Raw genomic sequence first — 23,180 nt, forward strand, 5'->3', positions numbered from 1 at the left:
GGGTGACTAAATTCTTTTATAATTGGAGATAAATCTGTTTTCTTCAGAAGAAAATGAATAATTATTGTGATCATATGTGCTTGCTTTTGAGTAATTAACTAGCCATAACCAAAGGTGGTGGGGGGATTGGCCTAGATTCAGAACACCCACTGTCTTCCTCCAACTCATGAGCCCACCTTCATGGTTCTCTACTTTATTTTATTTTATTATTATTATTTTTTAATGTCTAAGAGCGAGAGACAACGTGAGCAGGGGAGGGTCAGAGAGAGAGAGAGAGATACAGAATCTGAAACAGGCTCCAGGCTCTAGCCTGTCAGCACAGAGCCTGACGCAGGGCTCAAACCCACAAACCGTGAGATCACGACCTGAGCCGAAATCGGATGCTCAACCAACTGAGCCACCCAGGTGACCTCATGGTTCTCTACTTTAAAACTGCAGAAATCTAGGCAAAGAACATCTCTAATAATACTTGGCTGAGGTCTTACAGTTTAAAAACAACAATATCAGCGTTACTACTAACAACATAATTACTGACAAGATTTTAAGATTCTTCCTTGGTTGTTGTTTTTGTCTTCAGAGGGATGGACAATCAAATTACTGTATTCCAAGTCAGTTAAAATAATTCTGTCCTCTGAATGGTTAAGCTACTAACTCCAAACACAATTAGTTTTGCTTGCCTCCTTTTGCTTTTGCTTTTTAGGATTTCTCATTTTTAAAATTTGAGTACTTTAAAATTTTTTTTTATGTTTTATTTATTTCTAGGAGAGAGAGAGAGAGACAGCGTGAGCAGAGGAGGGTCAGAGAGAGAGGGAGTCACAGACTGAAACAGGCTCCAGGCTCCGAGCTGGCAGTCAGCACAGAGCCCGATGCGGGGCTCAAACCCACGAACCGTGAGATCATGACCTAAGCGAAAGTCGGACGCTTAACCAACTAAGCCACCCAGGTGCCCCTAAAATTTGAGGACTTTTAGTTATGACAATGGTAGTTGGGAAACTGTTACCTTGGCCAGCAGGGAATTTTGACTCCTTTTTCCTTCCATCCAAAGCCCCATCCTTTAGTAGGAATGTAAAAGAGTGCAGCCACTATGGAAAACAGTATGGAGGTTCCTCAAAAAATTAAAAATAGAAATATCATACGGTCCAGCAATCCCACTTCTGGATGTATGTATACACACATATATATATAGCCAAAAATAATTAAAATTAAGATCTTGATATCTCTACTCCCATGTTTATTGCAACATTATTGTTCATGGTAGCCAAGATATGGAAACAACCTATCTATCCAAAGCTTAATTAATAAAAATATGTACATATATGGAATTATACATACATAGTATAATACATATATGGTATACACATATATGGAATATTATTCAACCTTAGAAAAGAAGGAATTCCTAACATTTGAGACAACATGGATAAACCTTGAGGACATAGGGTAAGTGAAATAAACCAGTCACAGAAGAGCAAATATTCCATTATCCTACTTATATGAAGTATCTAAATCATACAACTAAGAGAAATCAAGAATAGAATGATGGTTGCCAGGGACTGGGGGGAGAGGGAAATGGTGATTTGCTAATTAACAGTTGTAAATATTCAGTTATGCAAGATGAATAAGTGCTAGAGGTCTGCCATACAACATTGTGGTTATAGAAGGGAATACTGCCTTGTGCACTTCAAAACCTATTAAGAGGGTAAGGGTGCCTGGGTGGGTCAGTTGGTTAAGCAACTGACTCTTGATTTCAGCTCAGGTCATGATCTCATGGTTGCTGAGTTTAAGCCCCACATCAGGTTCTGTGTTGAGTGCATGGAGCCTGCTTGGGATTCTCTGTCTCCTGTCTCTCTGCCCCTCCTTCCACTCACACATGCACTTTCTTTCTCTCTCAAATAAATAAACTTAAAATGTATTAGTAAGGTAGATCTCATGTTAAGTGTTCTTACCACAAAATCAAATACAAAAGCAAATAAACAAACAAAAATACAAAGGGATACAAACAAACTTTTGGAAGTGATGGATATTACCTAATAAGTCCATTACCTCAAGTGCAGGGATGGCTTCATGAGTGTGTGTGTATGCCCAAACTCTTCAAATTGTATACATTAATTATGGACAATTATTTGCTTATCAATTATGGCCTCAGTAAAGGTGTTTGAAAAAAAAAAAAACCTCCATTCTTTGGCTGGAAGCTACTTCATGTAAGGATGAATAGTAGATTCCTTCTTCCTTTCCATAGGGACAGAGTAAGTGGAAAAGTTTTGTGCACCAAAAATAGGAATTAATTTAAAAACATTAGAACTGGTGTCTTAGAATGTAGAGTGCCGAAGAATAGAAAGAGAAACCAATAGAAGTGTCTCCCATCAAAATTCAGAAGAATAAACATTCTCTGGATATGTCTATCACATTTAATGATTCTGTGGTCCAGAACTGTCTTTTTTCAGCATTAATGTAAGTTTAGTTTCATCCTGAAATACGCATAGAGATGTGCCAGGGGAGTGGATATTCAGCATCTCCAGCTCTGGGCTTTAGAGGAGCTGAATCTCCCAGGCTCCTCTACATGTTTCTGCTTGACAGAGGGACTGAGAACAGACTGGCCGGGAATCAAGTCACCTGGTGGCCAGATGAGGACCCATTGGAGACTGTTGTCAGGGAAACACTGCTCCATGTAAATTCCTCTCCACTGGGGAGAGGGCATCAGCCAGCCTGACTTCCTCTTGCTCCTCTTCTCTGCCTCAGTGGCCTAAGTCCTGTTTCTCTCTCTCTCTCTGTCATTCATTAATAGATGGTACCCCACAGATGTCTGATGTGAAATTGCACTAGCTGTCATGGGAAATAGATCTGCAGTAGGCATAGGATTAGGCCAGCAAGGTTGACATATCAGATTCTTATGATCCACACCTCTGAGCTCCAGAACTTTTAACATCTCAAATTTGGATGCACCTGGTAACTGAAGGCATCATATTGGGGGAGACATAGTATTCCTTTGTGAGTTTTTGAGCTTTATTTCATTTTTCTGCACTTCTGAGTAAGAAAGCCTCATTGTCATAAATGAGGCATCAAAATATATCCACAAAAGAATTCAAAAGAGCTTTGAATTCAGGGCCTGGGGAAGTGGAATTAATTCCTGGTCCTGCTGCTTCTGAGCAGTGTAACCTTTAGCAAATAATTTTCTCTTCCTGAGTCTCTGTTTCTAAATCGGCAAAATGTAAGTTGGACTAGCTGGTTCCTCAGGACTCCTTTAAGGGCATCCAGAGCAGGGAGGGAGGGGATGGCGGTGAGTGTGGCTCCAGAGATCTCACCCCTCGCCCCCCCCCCCACACCGCTCCTCCAACCTAGAACTGTTCTGTTATGTATTCTATAAACAGACTTGTTTTTAAGTGCTCTTTTGAAGAATGGTTAGTGTTGTCAGGGAGACAAAAGGCTTAGAGAACTTTCCAACTGGCATTTATAACTGCCGCTGGGGGTCTGAAGAGGGTTATTAATTTGAAGCCAGATTTTTCTACTGTCCTTTAAATGATGCCAACTGATTGATGTTTGAGGGACAGTAAATCAGGGTCATTAGAAACATGGACATTGAGGCAGCTAGACCTACCTGGACAGTCATGCCTGTGATATGACATTGGTCAAGTAATTATAAATATATTTTGATACCTCCCTCATGGGATATGTCAGGGAGACCATTCATGGAAAAGGACCATACAATGCCTGACCAATAGAAATCTTAGTGACCACAGCAATGTTTGTCCCCTGGATATGAGTCGGGGAAGTGTCTTCAGTCCCCCTCGTCAGAGTATCTACATTGGAACTACACACTGTCCGCTCCCTGTCCCACCCATAGAAAGTCTTATTAACCTTGAACTCATGCTCATGCCCAAGAGGCATTCTCCACCGGTGATGGTCCTACATATTATAGGGTTCATTATTCATGCAGCAAACCAAATGAAGGAGGAAGCACTCCCAGGCTGGTAAGGCACATAACAAAAGCTGACAGAGGTTATAAAAGCAGACTGGTGGGTAATCTTTGGGTGGACACAGGAGTTAACGACATGCCGAGGAGCTCAGATCAGGGACTGATTGATCTTTACATGCAGGTCTGGGAACGTCTCCTAGAGGAACAAACATTTGAATTTACCTTGAGAGAGGACAAGAATGACCACAGTTGGTGAAAGGGAGAGGGCTTCTCATCCAGTGCCATGGCAAAAGGGGTGTCCTCAAAAATAACAATAATGGGCGCTTGGGTGGATCAGTCAGTTAAACATCCGACCTTGGCTCAGGTCATGATCTCACAGCTCATGAGTTCGAGCCCCGCGTCGGGCTCTGTGCTGACAGCTCAGAGCCTGGAACCTGCTTCAGCTTCTGTGTCTACCCCTCCCCTGCTCACAGTCTCTCTCTCTCCCTCTCTCAAAAATAAATAAACATTAAAAATAACAATAAATAAAGTAAAACAGGGGTTAAGAAAAGTCACAGGTAACATTCCTTGTTAAGTGCTTGAAACTTAATGAATGAAGCACCCTTTGCATGGATTAGTTCATGTAGCTCGTTTAGTCCTTAAACAACCATAGGTGGCAAGTTTTGTTAATACCTCCCTTTACAGATGAGGCAATAGAAGCATCCAGAGGGAAGTATCTTGTTCAAGCTGGTGAGGTAGCTTGGATTTGAACTCAGATGTTCATCCTCTTAACCAATGGAGAACACAGACAATAAGGCTGGTCAACCAGACTGGGGCCAGATTGTGGGTAGTCAGGGGGCATATATAAAACCATGGAGATAATGCTGGTCCTTCTTCCTTCTAGGACAGGGCTTCTCAACCGAGTTGCTATTGACATTTTGGGCTGGATAATTCTTTGTTGTGCAGGGCTCTTCCATGGCTTCTACCCAGTACTATTGCCTCTTCAGTTGTGACAATCAAAAATGTCTCCAGACATTCTAAATGTCCCCTGGGAGGCAGAGTGTCCCCTGGCCGGGAACTGCTGCTGGAGGCAGCCTCACTCAAGGCACTGGGTTTGCCGCTCAGAACAAGCAGAGCAGAAGCCAGCTGAAATTCACTCTGCTGTGCATAAAATTGTTTCCAGCAAATTCTCAGCATTGACATTGCTCATCCCAGCAGCTGGGCTCTTGATTTCTGCAAGGTGACTCCCACAGCCCCCGCCTGTGGGAGTCGGTTGGTTATCTGTTATGACAAGGCCCCTCGTGTGTTTGAAGGAGGGGCGGTGTGAGTCTCATCAAGCGTGCTGGAAGTGCAATTACCTCTCTGTCGTGTGCTTGCCAAAGCATGAGAGTTGGAACACCTTGATCCCAGGCTTGTTTTGTTCTGAACAGCAGCAGTAGTTTTGAACCTGAGACTGAGTAGTGAAATTGATTATATATTCAATTTGCTACAAGCCTACCAGCTTGCACACCTATTCATCTTTTCATTTTCTGGGTCCACCTCCACAGACAGCACTTATGTAAGCTTCCTCAAGGCATTTTCCATGATGACGAGGGCTTTCCAGAGTAGGTTTGGGTGGTATGGCTGCATTATCAGTGTCTCTCCTTGAGACCTTTTGAAGAGTGACCCTGCATAGGCCCAAGAGGAGGAGTTTGGATGTTGGGCCTTGACTGTGGGAGACGCCCAAACCTCAGAAGGAGCAGCAGGAAAGAAGAGTGTGGAGGGCCAAAAATCAAAATCAGAAAGGGCAGCCATGGGTTTTTCTAAAACTTAGATATGGGGCCACACTTTTAGGTAGGGGACCTGAAAGCATGAAGGAGAGGGATCTGGGGCAATTGTGCATAATAGTAGCTGTCCTGTGAGGCATGTGTTAAGCAGACAGTTAATGGGCACTAGCTATGTACCAGACGCTGTGCTTGTGTGCCCATCAAACCAACCCCATGAAGTAGGCTCCACTACCCCGGAAGTGGAGGCAGAGGGGGGTTGAGGAGCTCATTCCAAGTCACACAGCTGGAATGTGGAAGGGCCAGGGTGGGAGTTTAGTCTGTCTGACCCCCAAGTTCAGGACATGAACACTGAGGTCTGTATTACTCTAGAAGCAGGGTGTGCTTCTTAGGCCTTGGGCCTGAGAATGCTGGCCTCATTTAAAGGACCAGGATAAGGTGGATCAGAAAATTATTTTAACCATTTTCTTGGAGTGGAGCCAAGAAGGAGAGGAAGAGGTGACTGGCCACAGCTGCTAAGGCTGAGCAAGGGATTTGCTGGTTTATATTTCCAAGGAATACACGGCGAAGGACCTGAACTCCTGAATCCTTGTCCCATTGCATGTTGGAAGGATTTTATGAGTTTGCTAGTGCTGTAGCAACGTGCCACACACTGATGGCTTAGACGACAGATATTGATTGTCTCACAGCTCTGGAGGCTTCAAGTCCAAGATCAAGGTGTATCAGCACTGGTTCTTTCTAAGGCTGTGAGAATCTGTTCCATGCCTCTCTGTTCCAAGCTACTGGTGCTTTGCCAGAAATCTTTGGTGTTCTTTGGTTTGTAGATACATACGCTGATCTCTGGATTCATCATCACAGTGTTCTCCATTTGTGTGTGTCTCTGTGTTCAGATTTCCCCTTCTTATAAGGACACCAGTCATATTGGATTAAGATCCGACCTAATTACCTCATCTTGACTTTATCATCTGTAAAACCCTATTTCCAAATAAGGTTACATTCCTAGGTACTGGGAGTTAGGGCATTAATATTTTCAAAAGGACACAACTGAACCCATAATAGGGGGTGGTCCAGTAAAAGACATAAGCATTATTAGCTGAGGATTTGTTCCCAAACCCCTCTATAGACTGGGCTGGATAGTATGAGATCATTGGGGTTGTGTGTCACTTGAATGTTAGTCTTTGACTGGAGGCCAACACAGTCCTTTGACCCTTCCTGTCCCTACCCCACCTTCTGTCCTCCATGACACTTTGGGCATTAATGAGTGAAGAAAGCATGAGAGCACCTAGGGTCGGGCAGCACCGGGAGAAGACAGAAGAAAGAGGTCAGTGATAGTGTTATGCATAATTCTGTTTTTCCCTCATCAATGTCATCTTCCAGTTTTCTGACCCTTTTTGTGTGAGCTTGAAACTCCATATTGTTTTTTGTCACTGCCCTAGAGCTTCATCTTTAAAAGTTAGGTTGTCTGTCTTTCTCTTTTTCTGCTTTTCTGCAGGAGGTTTTCTCTTCCTCCTGCTTCTGCTCATCCATCTCCTTCTCTTTCTCCTCCTCCTTTCCTCTTCCTCTTCCTTCTTTGATCAGGGAAGAGGAGGTAGAGTAGAAGGAAGAAGCCATATTCCTCTCTTGGTGAATAGAGTGTAGTGAGTAATTTAATGAGGAATGGGCAGGAAGTCTAAACCTTCTCTCATAGTTTAATGTTTATCCCTTTCTCCCGACCCCATTTTCCTCAACCAGAGGGACTGAGGGCATTTAATCCTTAGGTAGGATTGATTCCAGAAATGGAATGAAGTGAGCACCACATGGAGGCAGGAGCAAGGAAAAGAGGCCAGGACACTAATCAAATATCCACGCTCATTCTGGCTGAGCTTTGCTCAAATATTAGGAGACAAACTGTTTTAGATTAATTTATGCTGATGTATGAATGACAGGTGACCCAACTGTGCTGGGATGTTTGTACTTCATCAAATAATTGTTATTAACCACCATCTTTAAGTAGCAAATTTATGAGATAAATGATGAAGGAAAGAAGGAACTAACATTATTCGGTACGCATTTGGTGTCAGGCACTGAATTAGGATTCCTCCCTCTATAGTCTTGTTGAACCCAACTAAGCTAGGGAAACAGGTAAGATTATTTTCATTTTACTGATGAAGGTGAAAAAGCACCATGAAGACACCATGCCCTTTATGTCAGGCAAACTTGCCGAACCCACTTGTTAGTTCATACAGTTTTTTAGGGGGTTCTTTAGGATTTTCTATATATACAATCAAATCATCTGTGAATAAAAGTAATTTTACTTCTCCTTTTTCAATCTGGATGCTTTTATTTTTTTCTTTGGATCTAATTGCTCTGCCTACAATATTGAAATAAAAGTGGCAGGAGTGGACATCTTTGTGTGGTTCCTACTTTTAGAAGGCTTTGTCTTTCACCGGTAAGTGTCATGTTCATTGTAGGATTTTTGTATATACACTTAGCAGGTTGAGGATGTTTCCTTCTATTTCTAGTTTGGTGAGATTTTCATTTATTTTTTAGTCATGAAAGAATTTTGGATTCTGTCAAATGTTTTTTTCCCTCTATCTGTTGCGATGGTCATGTGGCTTTTGTCCTTATTTTATTAATATAGAGGATTACGTTGACTTATTTTCATATATTGAACCAACTTTGTATTTTTGGGATAAGTCATGATGTGTAATCTTTTTTATATGTTGCTGGATTCAGTTTGCTAGTATTTTTATTTTTTTAGTATTTTTCATCCATATTCATAAGGGACATTGGTCCACAGCTTTATATTCTTGTGGTATTGTGGTCTAGTTTTGGTAGAAGGATAAAAATGGCCTCATAGAATAAGCTGGGAAAACTTTTTTCCTTCTACTTTTTCAAAGTGTTTATCAAAGATTAAGGATTGATGTTAATTCATCTTTAAGCATTTGTAAAATTTATTAATAAAGTAAGCTGGGCCATGGATTGTTTTTATATGAAAAGACCTTTTGTTATTATTTTGCTACATAACATATTAGTGAATATACTCGATTGCATTTTGTCAAATGGCAAATGAGACTCAAGATAACATCTTTCTGATTCCTGAGAACCTCAGTATCAACCGTCTTTTGGAGGATCCAAGTTCCTAGGACAGCTATGATACTGTTCTCGAGGATACCAACAGTGCTTAGTAGTAAGGAACATTCTGCTAAGCACACTCTTGTGCTGCCATCAGATGTCAAAGCAAGCTCTGCTTTGCAATGATACTCATCTGGAAGAGAAGAATACATACATTTATACAAACACAATATAAAGCTCCATTTTGAATTGAAAATAAATGTTCTCAGATAGTTCTGTTTGATATCACCCACTTTATTGCTGTTAATGCCATAGTAAATCAAGATGCCTATCAGGTGGTGTGAAAGAAGATGATTTGAATGGAAACTCCTTTTAAAATCTGCTTCCAGACATACCTATTTTCATCCCTGACAGCCTGTCACTGCGAGCCCAGTCATCTTACCTCCGTGTGTTTTGTTTGTTTGTTTGTTTCATCTTACTTCCGTGTGTTTTGTTTGTTTGTTTGTTTTTTGTTTTCTGTTGTTTTTTTTTGTAGTAAATTTTAAACAAGTAATTTAATCTCTCACTTGGTTATGGATCTATTAATATATTTTTATTTCTTCTTGGGTCAGTTTTATTAGTTTGTATCTTTCTAGGATTGTCCATTTCATCTTAGTTATACACTTCATTGGTAAAGTTGGTTTTAGTACTCCCTTATGATCTTTTTTCATTTCTGTAATGTAGGTAATGATGTCCCATCTTTCATTCCTGATTTTAGTAATTTAAATCTCCCCTCTCTCTCTATTTTCTTTCCCTGTTTGCTTTGGTTTCAGTTGTTCTTTTTCAGTTTCTTAAAATGGAAAGTTGGTTTAATTAGTTGAAATATTTTTTTAAATAGGCATTTACAGCTATAATTTTTCTCCAAACAGTACTTCAGCTAAATCCCACAGATTTTTATATGTTGTATTTTTGTTTACATTCATCTCAAAGTATTTTCTAATATTCCTTCTGATTTCTTCTTTGATCCATTAATTATTTAGGAGTGTATTGATTAATTTCTACAAGGTTTTGAACTTCTCAAGTTTCTTTTTGTGATTGATTTTCAGTTTCATTCCATTGTGCTGGGAGAGCAATACTTTGTATAATTTCAGTTCTTTTAGATTTATTGAGGCTTGTTTTATGGGTTAATTATGGTTAAGTCAGAAGAATGCTTTATTGTACAGTTGAGAAGAATGTGTATTCTGCTGTTATTGGGTAGAGCATTCTACAAATGTCTGTTAGATATGGTAAGAGTTATTTAAGCCCTCTATTTCCTTATTGATCTTCTGCCTATTTGCTCTATCCTTTAGTGAAAATGGGGTATTGTTGAATGGTCTATTTCTCTATCAGTTTTTTTCTTCCTATATTTTGGAGTTCTCTTATTAGTTGCATATATGCTAACAATTGTTGTGACTTCTTTATGAGCTGATCAAATTTATTATTATAAAATGTTCTTATCTCTTTTTTTTTATTTAAAAATTTTTTTTTCTAGGAGAGAGAGAGACAGCGTGAGCAAGGGAGGGTCAGAGAGAGAGGGAGTCACAGACGGAAACAGGCTCCAGGCTCTGAGCTGGCAGTCAGCACAGAGCCCGACGCGGGGCTCGAACCCACGAACGGCGAGATCATGACCTAAGCGAAAGTCGGACGCTTAACCGACTAAGCCACCCAGGCGCCCCTCTTCTTATCTCTAATAAGAATTTTTTCTTATAGTCTATTTTATCTGAACTCAGTATAGCGACTTTTTACTCTTTTTTGGTTACTTCTTGCATGGTATATCTTTTTCCCCCCCAATTTTCAAACATTCAACTTATTTGTATCTTTTCTACAACTGTGGAGTTGATCATGTGGTTTCTCCTCCTTTATTCTGTTTATATGGTGAATTACATTTATTGTTTTTTGAGTCTTGTACCACTCTTGTATTCATAAGGTAAATCCTACTTGTGCATGATGAATTATGCTTTCAGATTACTGTTACATTCAATATGGTCATATTTTATAGAAGCTTGTTGCATCTGTATTCATGAAAAGTAGTTTTCCAGTGTCAGAATTATATTGCCTTATAATGTGAATTCAGAAATATTTCTTACTTCTCTATTTTCTGAAAGTGTTTATGTAAGATTATTATTATTATTATTTTTTAAAGATTTGATAAATTCACCTAGTCATCTGAGTTTGGAGTGTTGGGGGGGTTGGTTTTTTGAGGGGGAACTTTTTAAAGAAAAAGTCAATGTCTTTAAGAAATACATAGCTATTTTAATTTTCTCTTTCTTCTTGTATCGGGTTGCCAAATTTCTGTTGTTTGATAAATTTGAACATTTCACTAGGTCTTCAAATTTGTTGGCATAGAGTTGTTAATGACATTCAATTATTGTCCATTATTAATGTCCATAGAATGCTTAGTAACATTCTATTTTATTTTTGATATTAGAAATTTTTGTATTTTTGATAAGTCTGGCTAGAGGCTTATTCTTCTTATTGTTCTTTTTAAACTGATGGTTTCCTTTATTTTTCTTGTTTGTTTTTTCAAACCATTGATTTAAACTTTTTATTACTTATTTCCTTGTATTTTGGATTTCAGTTTTTTCCCTCACTTTTTAAGGTGAAAACTAAGATAACTGATCTTAGGCATGTTAAAAATTTTCAGTATATGCATGTAATGCTATAAAATTTCCTCTAGGCACTGCTTTATTTGCATCTCACAGGTTAAAATTTGCGTCTCACAGTTTCACTCATTTTGAAGTATTTTTCTAATTTCTTTTTTCAAATTTTCTTTGAAAAATGGATTCTTTTGAAGGGATTGTTTTTCCAGATCTTTGTGACTTTCCTAATATTTTTCTGTTTTTGAGTTTTAATTCTGCTATGGTCAGAGAAAATAGCATGTATTATTTCCATCCTTTGGAATGTATTGAGACTTGTTTCATGGCCCAGAATATGACAGATCTTAGTGAATTTTCCATACACCCTTGAAAAATATCTATATTCTTTTGTTGTTTGGTGACTTGTGCTATAAATGTCAGTTGCATTAAGTTGGAGGTAAATGTTGGTTACATCTTCAGGCAGACCTTATTCTATCTAATTTTTCTATCAGCTACTAGAAAAGTGTTGAAATCTCCACTAGAACTGAGAATCTGTCCACTTCCTCCCTTTTAGTTCTGTCTGTCCACACATTTAGGATTGTTAGGCCTTCTTGATATATTGAACCTTTTCTTATTATGTGATGTTCCTCTTTATCACTTACTAGCCATATTCCTCATCTTAAATGTCTACTTTGTTAAGAGTTACTCAACTATCTGTTTTTTCTTCTTAAAAAAATTTAATTTATATTTTTAAAGTGGGCTTCAAGGTGCCTGGGTGGCTCAGTCGCTTAAGTGTCCACCTTCAGCTCGGGTCGTGATCTCACAGTTTGTGGGTTCAAGCCCCGCGTCAGGATCTGTGCTGACAGCTCAGAGCCTGGAGCCTGCTTCCGATTATGTGTCTCCTTTTCTTTCTGCCCCTCCCCTGCTCTCTCTCTCTCTTTCTCTCTCAAAAATGAATAAACATGAAAAAAAAAAAGTAGGCTCCACAGCCAACATATGGCTCAAACTCACGACACCAAGATCAAGAGTCACATGCTCTACTGACTGAGCCAGCTAGGTGCCCCAAGTCACTCAGTTTTCTTATTAGTGTTCGCATTATATATCATTTTGTATCCTTCTACTTTTATGATGTAATACTCTTAAAAAGTCTACTTCTGTTCTCCCTCAGGCCTTATATTTTTGTTATAATACAATTTACTTCTGCTTGTTACCAACTCTATGATGCATTGTACTTACTTTTTCTTGAAACAATTTCCTTTTAAAGAGTTAAAACATGAGGAAAAACTTTCTTCCTTTACACAGTTATCATTTAAACTGTTCTGAATTATTTTGAGTAGATCCAAGTCTCCATATGGTATCATTTTCTTTTTGTCTAAATAACTTCCTTTAACATTTCTTGTAGCGGAGATATCCTCACAATAAATTCTTTTAGTTTTTGCTTATCTGAAAACATTTTAAATTACCCTTCACTCTTGAAGGATGTTTTCACTGGATATAGAATGACATTTTTTCCCCTTTCAGCTTTATTGTTTTATTGTCCTCTGTCTTGCATTGTTTGTGATATGAAATCTGCCGTCACTCTTATCTTTGTCTCTCTGAATATAATGTGTCATTTTTACTTATGGTTTCCCTTAAAATTTTTCTTTTTATCAGTGGGTTGCTGCAATTTGATGTGATGGGTTTGGGTATGGATTTCTTTGTTTTTATTTTGCTTGGTGCTTGTTGAAATTTTTGTATGTATTTATAGTGTTCATCATTTTTGAACAAATTTTCACCATTGTTTCCGTCAACATTCTTTTCTGCCTTTCTCCTTTTCTCAGTCTTCAGTTGCATTTATATTAGACTACTTGATATTATCTCTCATTCACTATGGCTCTGTTAATTATTTACTACCTTTTTTCTCTTTGTGTTTAAGTTTGGGAATTTTTATTGCTGTTTTCAGATCATACTGATTTTTTTTTTAACTGTTGCCATCTAATCTACTATTAATCCCATACAGTGTTTTCATTTCAGATATTGTATTTTTCAGGTCTAAAAAGCCCCCTTGGTTCTCTTTTGCTTCTCCAATTCCTCTCCTATCTTTTTTCATATTTTTTGTAAACTCTCAAAAATTATACATACATATGTACTATTTTAAAGTACTTTCCTGTAAATCCCATTATCTATGCCATTTCTGGATCTACTTTTATTAGCAAAGAGATTCTTGTGTAGGGAAATATTTCTGAAATTTGAGGAAAACCTCTCTGTATCTATCGGTTGGTTGTGTGTTTGTCTTCAAATAACAGAATAATCAACTAAGGGTAAATTAACTAAATAAAAATAAATAAATAAAGGCTTATTTATCTCATAAAATATCTGAAGGTAAGTAGTTGCTGGTTCTCATTCAACAGCTCAATAATGCAAAGATAATTGTGATTCTTTTAGTTGTTTTTCTCATGGTTGGGAAACTCATTGTTTCAAGAAAATGAAAAACTTCCAGAGATTACAGGTGTATTCTAAGTAGGAAAAACACCATACCACAAATCAATTTTTTTCCTGAAAGTAGTGGTTTCCTGGAAATTCAACCCAGTAGTTTTCCATGTTACTAGCCAGCATGGAATCATATTACCTCTTCTAGACTAACAGCTTGTCAACTTGGACAAAGTTACCATGACTAGATTAGGCCAATGACAAATCTCTTTGGACTGCTAAAATATTCGAGGCTCTGATAGTAAGGGCCTGATATCAGGGGAAGAGACAGACAGTGTTGTCCATGCTATGCAGTGGCAAAATGTCAGGTTCACTATCAGAATGGCATTTGATCATGTTAGAGGAAATTTGGTGGGAGGGAGGAGGTAGAGTCAAGAGCCACGTGTGCAGTCTCTAATGTTATCTAGATAGACACTAAACATGTAAAGAATTGGAAGCCAATTACAAGACTTTTTTGAACTATTGAAGTTTTATGGTCTTTTATGCACATAGAGGGAGTTGAGCTGCAGAGTGTTATACCAGCTGGTGTGTCTGGTAGCATATGAAGAAGGGAGAGTCACAGTAAATTGGAAAAGTTAAGAATTTGAGTCACTGTAAAGCTATTGAACTCTTGCTTCCTGAGAATTTTTATTGTGAGTTATGTGACCTTGAAAACTTACCTAACCTCTCCAAACTTCAATTTATTCATCAAAAACTAGAAATAGCAATATAGCTTGTGGGGGGATTAAGAAAGACACCGTATCTACCTAAGAGCAGTGGTTCTCAAAGATTTAGATGTCAGGGCCACTTTACGCCCTTAAAAAGTATTGAGGGCTCCCAAGAGCTTTCGTTTACATTTGTATAGCTACTGATATTTACCATATTAAAACTTAAAACTGAAAATTAAAAAATACACACTGTGTATTAATATAAACAGTAATATGCATTTATTAATTCACTAAAAATGAAGTAAAAATGCATTGCTTATTGAAACAAATCACATTTTTTCATTGCTCTGAATATTTATTTTCACCCTTTTACACAAAAATATGTTTAGTTTTTATTTTTTTTAAATTTATGTATTTAAATTCAAGTTAGTTAACATACTATGAAGTATTGGTTTCAGGAGTAGAACCCAGTGACTCAATGCTTCTATATAATACCCAGTGCTCATCCCAACAAGTGCCCTCCTTAATGCCCATCACCTACTTAGCTCCTCCTCCCCTCCTCTCCAGCAAATCTCAGTTTGTTCTCTGTATTTAAGAGCCTCTTATGGTTTACCTTCTATCTGTTTTTATCTTACTTTTCCTTCTTTTACCTTATACTAATCTGTTTTCTTTCTTAAATTCCACACGAGTGATATCATATGATATTTGTCTTTCTCTGACTGACTTATTTCACTTAGCATAATATGCTCTAGTTTCATCCATGTTGTTTCAAATGGCAAGATTTCATTCTTTTTGATCACTGAATAATATTCCTGTGTGTGTGTGTGTGTGTGTACCACATCTTCTTTATCCATTCAGTAATTGCTGGACATTTGGGCTTTTCCCATAATTTGGCTACTGTTGATAGTACTGCTATAAACATAGAGGTGCACAGGCCCCTTCAATCAACAATTTTGTATCCTTTGGATAAATACCTAATAGTGCAATTGCTGTGTTGTAGGGTAGCTCTATTTTTAATTTTTTAAGGAAACTCCATGCTATTTTCCAGAATGGCTGTACCAGTTTGCATTCCCACCAACAGTGCAAGAGGGTTCCCCTTTCTCCACATCCTCGCCAACATCTATTGTTTCCTGAGTTGTTAATTTTAGCCATTCTGACAGATGTGAGGTGGTGTCTTAACATAATTTTGATTCGTATTTCTTTGAGGATGAGTGATGTTGAGCATCTTTTCATGTGTCTGTTAGCTGTCTGTACGTCTTCTTTGGAAAAGTGTCCATTCATGTCTTCACTGGAAGACATGTCCATTTCTTCACTGGATTCTTTGTTTTTTGGATGTTGAGTTTGATAATTTCTTTATAGATTTTGGATATTAACCCTTCATCTGGTATGTCAGGAAAAAAAAATCACATTTTAAATGAAAAATAATTATATCTTCCAAAACCAAAAATAATGAGAAGCATTACATTATTTTACATCTTTGCAAATCTCTCCTGGTTTAATGGAAGATAGCAGGATTTTCCTAGGTGTTTCTGCATTCTGTCTGTTGTGAAATCGTATTACATGTAGAGTCGAGAAAATTCCACTGTACACTCGTGACAGAATGTGAGAGGAAAAGTCAAACTGTGCTTTGGTATTGTTATGAAAACAGTTCTGATCTCACGGACTCCTCTCCAGTGTCTCTGGGGGTTCCTGGACTGATATTGAAGCCTGTTGGTTAAGAAAATAGCCTCTTTCTCTTTTTAGTAAACATCAGCAAGACCTGAAACACATCCGTGCCTTAGTTCTCAGATCTGTAAAATGGAACTCTTAATGTTACCTATTCCACAGGATGCTCTGAGGCTTAGATAAGTTCTCTTGGGCTAGTGTGTGAAATAGAGTAAATGCTTCATCAGTTAGCATGACTCTTCATAAAATGCACAATAGGTTCTCTTCTTTTTTCTTTGGAACAGAAGGGACCTTTGAGACATTTTTTTTAAGAAGTGGAAGGAGGCAAAACACTAAGTTTATTCATAGGGGCCCCAAACTTGGATAAAATGACCACTTTGGGTGGTAATGGTGAATTTATACCATCCACATCATATTATAAGTCATTTCCACAGCCATTTTCTCCCTTATTTCTTGTAACAGGCTGTACACAGGGGAGGCATATTTATTATCCCCATTTTTACATACCAGGCAACTGAGATGCCAAGGTTAAATGACTTGCCCAAAGTCAGAAACCTCTGAAGAGAGCCTTTATCTTCTGGCTCTACATCCTGTGCCTTTGAAGCCTCCTGCCTGCCTCGCAGTTCTGGGTTTTGTATATTAATATGCATGTGGTGCACCTGCTCCCCAAGAGGCGGGTTCACTTGCATCAGCATTTGAAATCAGTGCCTGAAAATTGTTTTTATTAAGGACGGAAAATTCACTGAATAGACAGATGGACTTGAAGGCCTTTATGTCGCTTTGGAGATAAAAAGTGCTGGCTAAGTGTTATTATCCCTATGCTAGGAATTTGATCAAAAAGCAGTAACTATGCAGAACTGACCCGAAGAAAATGGGTTCTAAAAAGGGGTCAGTGGCCATCGACTTTGCTCCAGGAGATCTCAGGTGTATTCATATTTGCATTGAAGAAGTTGTTAAGGGCTAAGGGGAGAACGTCTGTCTGAGACTTTACTAAATTCCACAGTTGACCTAGTGTAGTAGGAGACTGAGAAGGACATGCAAATTCAATATAATTAGCAGAGGTGATGATGCACCCACAGTGATTCCTGGGAGAATCTTGCAGGCAGGAAATTGGAGAAAAAGGTAAAGATGCCAATTAAATAGTAAAGACAGTAGAAAGCCTAGTGCTTGGTGCTATTAATAGTTATAGAAGTGGTCATGCTAATTATGATACTGCCTGACATGGACCGAGTATTTTCTCTTGGTCAGTTTTGGTACCAAGGGCTTTGTGTGCTCCATTTTATTTAATTCCCATAAGAACCTGTAAGGGAGGTGTTTTTATTATACCCATTATATGAGTAAGAAAACTTAGTCTCAGGGGCATCAAATAATTTTTACATCAACAAATAGCTGGTGAGTGACATATAGAGGAAAGATTCAAACCATAGCCCAAACCACTTGACTAACAGCTTCTTCAAGACTTTTTGATCTTAGTGGGAGATAAAACAGTGACTTTAAGAGAATATTTATCACTGGAGATATGATCATTTGGTAAGCAAAGAAACTATGAATTTCTTTATGATAAGTCTAATTTTCTGGGTATTGACCCATTAGGAGTTCTTTTCTTTTCTTTTTCCTTTCCTTTCCTTGCCTTGCCTTGCCTTGCCTTGCCTTTCCCTTTCCTTTCCCTTTTCCTTTCATTCCCTTCCCTTCCCTTCCCTTTCCTGAAAGGAAACAAGTAAGTTCTGGAAGGGCTGGCTGAAGGCCATATTGGAAGGGAGAGACCAAAAGAGGGTCAGGTGACCTCAGTCGATGGACTAAATCCCACCCACCATCCGCTTTTGTAAATAAAATGCTTTGGAGAAGAGCCACACCTTTTAGCTTATGAATCATCCTTGGCTACTTTCCCGCTACAATGGCAGAGTTAAGTAGTTCCAACAGAGACTGCACAGCCTTTGAAGCCAAGGGTGTTTACTATCTGGCTCTCAACAGAAAAGGTCTTTTGATCCCCAGACTAGAACCCTGGGCCCCAGGACTGTTGAACATCAGTATTCCTTCTACCAAATGGAGAGAAGGGAGAAACAAGAGGTTACATGACTTTCCCAAGGGCAGAAGATGAGAAGATGGTAGGTCTAGGGCCACCGTCATTAACAGTTAACACTGTCTGAGTGTTTTCTGCATGCTCGATGCTATGCTGAACACTCTTCTACATGCGTTGTCTCATTTACTGCTCACAACATCCGGTGAAGTAGGTGCCTAGAGTTATTCTCATTCAGATGAGGGAGATGTAGTAGGCTGCACATTGTCTCCTCAAAATTCATGGCCATCCAGAATCTTAGAATGTGACCTTCTTTGGAAATAAGGTCCATCAACTGATGAATGGATAACAAAGATATATACACAATGGAATATTACTTTGATCTGGTGATCAAAAAGAATGAAATCTTGCCATTTGCAACCACATGGATGGAACTAGAATTATTATGCTAAGCAAAAGAAGTCACTCAGAGAAAGAAAAATATATGATTTCATTCATATGTGGAATTTAAGAAACAAAACATGTGAACATAGGGGAAGGGAAGGAGAAATGAGATAAAAAAACAGAGAGGGAGGCAAACCATGAGAGAATCTTAAATATGGAGAACAAACTGAGAGTTGCTGGAGGGAGGTGGGTGGGGGATGGACTCAATGGGAGGTTGGGCATTTAGGAAGACACTTGTTGAGGGGCGCCTGGGTGGCTCAGTCGGTTAAAGGTCCGACTTTGGCTCAGGTCATGATCTCACCGTTTGTGGGTTCGAGCCCCGGGTCGGGCTCTGTGCTGACAGCTAGCTCAGAGCCTGGAGCCTGCTTCAGATTCTGTCTCCCTCTCTTTCTGAACCTCCCCTGCTCACTTTTTCTCTCTCTTTCTCTCTCTCTCTCAGAAATAAATAAAAACATTTTAAAAATTTTAAAAAAAGGAGGACACTTGTTGGGATGAGCACTGGGTGTTCTATGTTAGTGACGAATCACTAAATTCTACTCCTGAATCCCTTATTACCCTATATGTTAACTAACTTGATTAAAAAATAAAGAAATAAGGCCTCTGCAAATGTATTTAGCTAAGGTTTTGGATATGAAATCATTCTGGATTTCAGGTGGATATCAAATACAATGACTGATATTTTTATAAGAAGAGAGGACACAGTGAGCCACATAGGAAAAAGTGTGAAAATACACAGGAAAAAATTACACTTACACTGCCATAAGCTGAGGAATTCCATAAGCTTCTAGAAACTTGAAGAGGTGGGGAACGGGTCACTCCTTAGAACTTTTGGGAAGGCAGCCCTGCCCACACGTTGGTCATGGACTTCTAGCCTCCAGAAATGTGAAGGACAGAGGCACAATGGACTTCCGTCACCTAGACTCATGGAGGAATTTGGCTTTAGAGCCCAAGCCTTTCCTCCCTGCACATCCTTCCTTCCAGGGCTGACAGAGTACACTAAACTGGTAACTCGCTTGTGAGGCTGTGTTTTATCCTTTCAACAAATCATAAAGTCCTTGTAGGCACTGACAATGGTATAGAGCTTTTTTTTTTTTTTGATTTTTCTATAATATCCTCTACAGAACTAGGTCTATATAAATATTTTTTTATAGTTTATTTATTTTTGAAGCTGAGAGAGACAGAGCACGAGTGGGGGATGGGCAGAGAGAGGGGCAAACACAGAGTCTGAAATAGGCTCCAGGCTCTGAGCTGTCAGCAAAGAACCTGATGCGGGGCTTGAACCCATTGACTGTGAGATCATGACCTGAGCCAAAGTCAGCGCTCAACCGACTGAGCCACCCAGGTGCCCCTAGTTCTATATAAATATTTGTTTAATTGATGATTAACATGATTTCTCTTCTTTTGAAGAAAACAAGTACATGCATTTTTTTTAAGTACATACAATTTACAGTAGGCTTCTAATTTGGTTCTTCAGGTAGGTTATATCAACTTTGCTGCATCACGTATTATACGTATTTTAATGATTAGATATTTGTCATAGCTCCTAGACTTATGGCCATGTTTATTTTAAGCCCCTTTGCTCAACAAGTCCAGGACTTGTTTGTGTTGGAGAGAAATTCAATAAACACTGAATGATGATAGGATATTGGCCGGTTTGTCATGTTTTGTTTTGTTTTGTTTTTTTACCAGATGAGCTCCTAACAATTCCCTGGTATGTCCCTGTGAATTTGCCTAAATTATAGAGGACACGATGCATTTCACAATGTGCTCACTGCACCTCATATTTGGTAACAGAAATACAGAGTTAAGAACTGATGCTAAAAGACATTCAGCTAGCTACTTCCTTTATTTGGAACCAAGTTTACTCACCTATAAAAACAAGAGGGAAGACAATGTGATCTCCAGTTCCCTCCGTGTTGGGTAAGGCTCTTCCTTCAAATCAAGACAGTTGGAAGAGGGAATGGGGCACAGGCAAAGGGTAGACAACGGGATGTGTTGCCTTATTGAGCCAGCTACTTCACCCTGCAATCCACCCAGGAGTCCCCTATTGATTGAGAAGCAACATAGGGATGGGTGCAGAGAAGCTAAGGGTTCAAGTGCCATAATATCTAGGAATTGCCAGATGCCAATCACCATGCTGGCCTCTTTCATGTAAGCTACCTTTACAACAAGTTTAAGAGAGAGTGTTTTTTATTGTTTTTATCTACTTATTTGGAATACGAGCAAACAGGAATGTATTGAGGTCAAATAATGTGCACAAAGTCACATAGCTGGAACAGGGCAGCTCCAGAACCAGAACCCACATCTGACTTCAGATTCACGCATGTTCCTTTCCCCTCGGCTGTGCAGTCCCCAGCTCTGTGATCAGCCCTCTATCTTTATTTAAACAACAGTGTGATTTTACTGCATGTCATTAGAAGCGGCTGGGAGCGTCATTAACACTTTGGGCCACAAGAGTACTATTTAGTGCAATGAAGCAGACATCTTTTCATACAAATAATTTATTTGCACCAAAGGTTTCCACTTGGGCACCCAAAGAGAATTGGACAAATGTATTATTTTATACTAATGAGGTAGTTGGAACCCGGTGTGTTTAGGGTTTATGAAATTTCAGGCTAGCTTTTAAACCTTTTATTTATTTTCTGGTGGATTTCAAGCAAAATGTAACCTATATGATTCTTATTCATTTACACGTTTACCTCGCGAAAGCTATTTGGATGAATTATTTAATGTCCCCTGTTTATGTTCTTTTCTTAAAGGCCATTTGAAGAGCCTTTTTTAAAGAAACGGAATGTGTTGATTCTGATGCCAAGTGTAAATGAATTTGAACCATGAACAAGTTTGGAATTTAAGGTGATGCATTGAACTCAGAGGCCCCAGTCTGCTTCCAACCTTGGCAAATGCATTCTTTAACCTCCGAAGCAGTTATATTGGAGCAATCCAGAGGGATAACTGGGCTCTAATGGAAATTGTCAACAAAATTGAAAAGAAAAAAAGAAAGCATATTTTAAAATCCCAGAACTAGAGAGGTCCCTAACTCCAAACAACTGAGGCATAACACTGGAGAACGCTTCAAACAGCTTTAATCTGCTGGTGAATCTGTCCTTTGATAGCATGTAAAATCCAGGCTGAGGAGCGTGTGCCTAAGGGTTTCAGTACACTAACTCCAAGATTGATTTTGCTCAAGGACCTGACCAGCATTCAAAAAAAGAAGCAGCAAGAAAGGGAGCAGGAAGAAAGAAAGGAGGTTTAGAGAGAGACAGAGACAGAGAGAAAGAGAGAGAAGTAGGAGAAGGAGGGAATGTTGAGAGACCGACAACTCGGATTTGAACTCTGATTTTGCCATTAACTTCTTACAAGGTTTCAGGCAGATCTCTTGGACCAATCTGAGCCTCAGGTTTTGTTTTGTTTTGCTTTGTTTTTTAATATGCATAATGGGAAGGAGGGTTCCAGACTTGACAGTGTAGGACTCACTGGAGATGACAGAAGTGAGGAGACTGTTGCTCCCTACTCTCCTGGCGGCCCATCTCTCCATCTGTCTCCATCCTCCCCCTTAACCGAGCTGTGTTCCTTCTTTCTGCTCACCGGCAAGTCTTCCCAATCTGCTCTAGACCTCGTTCCTAAGTTTATCTCCTGTTGGTTTTCATTCTACTGTTTGTTGCTGCTCCTTATGCTTCCTTCCATTTGTCGCTTGCTTTTGGATTCTTTTAGGGAGCCTTCACGTATCTCTTGACCTTCAAGTTGCCCTTGTGTTACCACTCAACTCTCTTCTCCACTCCATACTCAAGATTCTTAAAATCTTGGATATATATACAGAAGCTGCCTTCACGTCTTCCCTTCTGGAGAGCATCTCAATCCATTCCTGCATGTCTTCTGCCACCTCTCCTTCTACTACTCCCTGGAAACTGCCTTTTCCAAGTTCACCAAATGGTTGCCACGGTGCAGAATCCAATAGACAGTTTTGTTGGGGCTTCTGTGACTATAAACCCTCAGAGTGTCCTTGCCAGCTCCCTAGACTCCCTTCTGAGTCCTTTCTGGTGGCTTATTCTCTTTCTCCCAATGTCTGCATATTGAAAGATCTTTCATAGCAGCCCCAGGGCATTTCTCTTCGCTGTCCACTCTCCCCACTAGGCGTCAGAAATGTCCTATGCACCTAAGTCTCCCCAGTTCACCCCTCTTCCAGCCCCTCTCTTGTCCAGTCTCACATTTCAGTACCATCTCAGCATTTCTATTTGACTAACTCCCAGGCATTTTAGGCTGAACATGTTCAAGACTAAAGCGATGTTTCCTCCCTAAATATGCCTCTCTCCCAGGCTTCTCCAGCTCAGTGAGTGACCAGTTGCTGATGTCTGAAACCTGGGAGTTCTTCTGGATACCTCCTCTTCCCCACAGATCACATTAAATGTAATACCCAGTCCTGTTCATTCATGGTCCCAATTAGTTCTGTGCTAGCTCTCTTTTGTTTAGATCCACTGATGTCACTCACTTGGACTACAGGACTGACCTCCAGGCTGCTTTTCCCACATCTCCTTCTGTGGTCCTCCATCCTGCTCTCCAGACAGCAGTGTGTGATCTTCAAAAAATGCCAAGTGGTTATGCTGTTCCCTACCTTTAAACCCTTCATTTGGGCTTCAT

The 23,180-nt window shown here is 39.3% G+C and overlaps 1 pseudogene; it reads right to left on the reverse strand.

Moving 5' to 3' along the window:
- Positions 1-8,748: 8,748 nt before the first annotated feature.
- LOC120248721 lies at positions 8,749-9,022 on the reverse strand (annotated as a pseudogene).
- Positions 9,023-23,180: the final 14,158 nt, after the last annotated feature.

This window comes from Hyaena hyaena, unplaced genomic scaffold, assembly GCF_003009895.1.
Source record: "Hyaena hyaena isolate Hyena2069 unplaced genomic scaffold, ASM300989v1 scaffold_605, whole genome shotgun sequence".
Taxonomy (NCBI): Eukaryota; Metazoa; Chordata; class Mammalia; order Carnivora; family Hyaenidae; genus Hyaena; species Hyaena hyaena.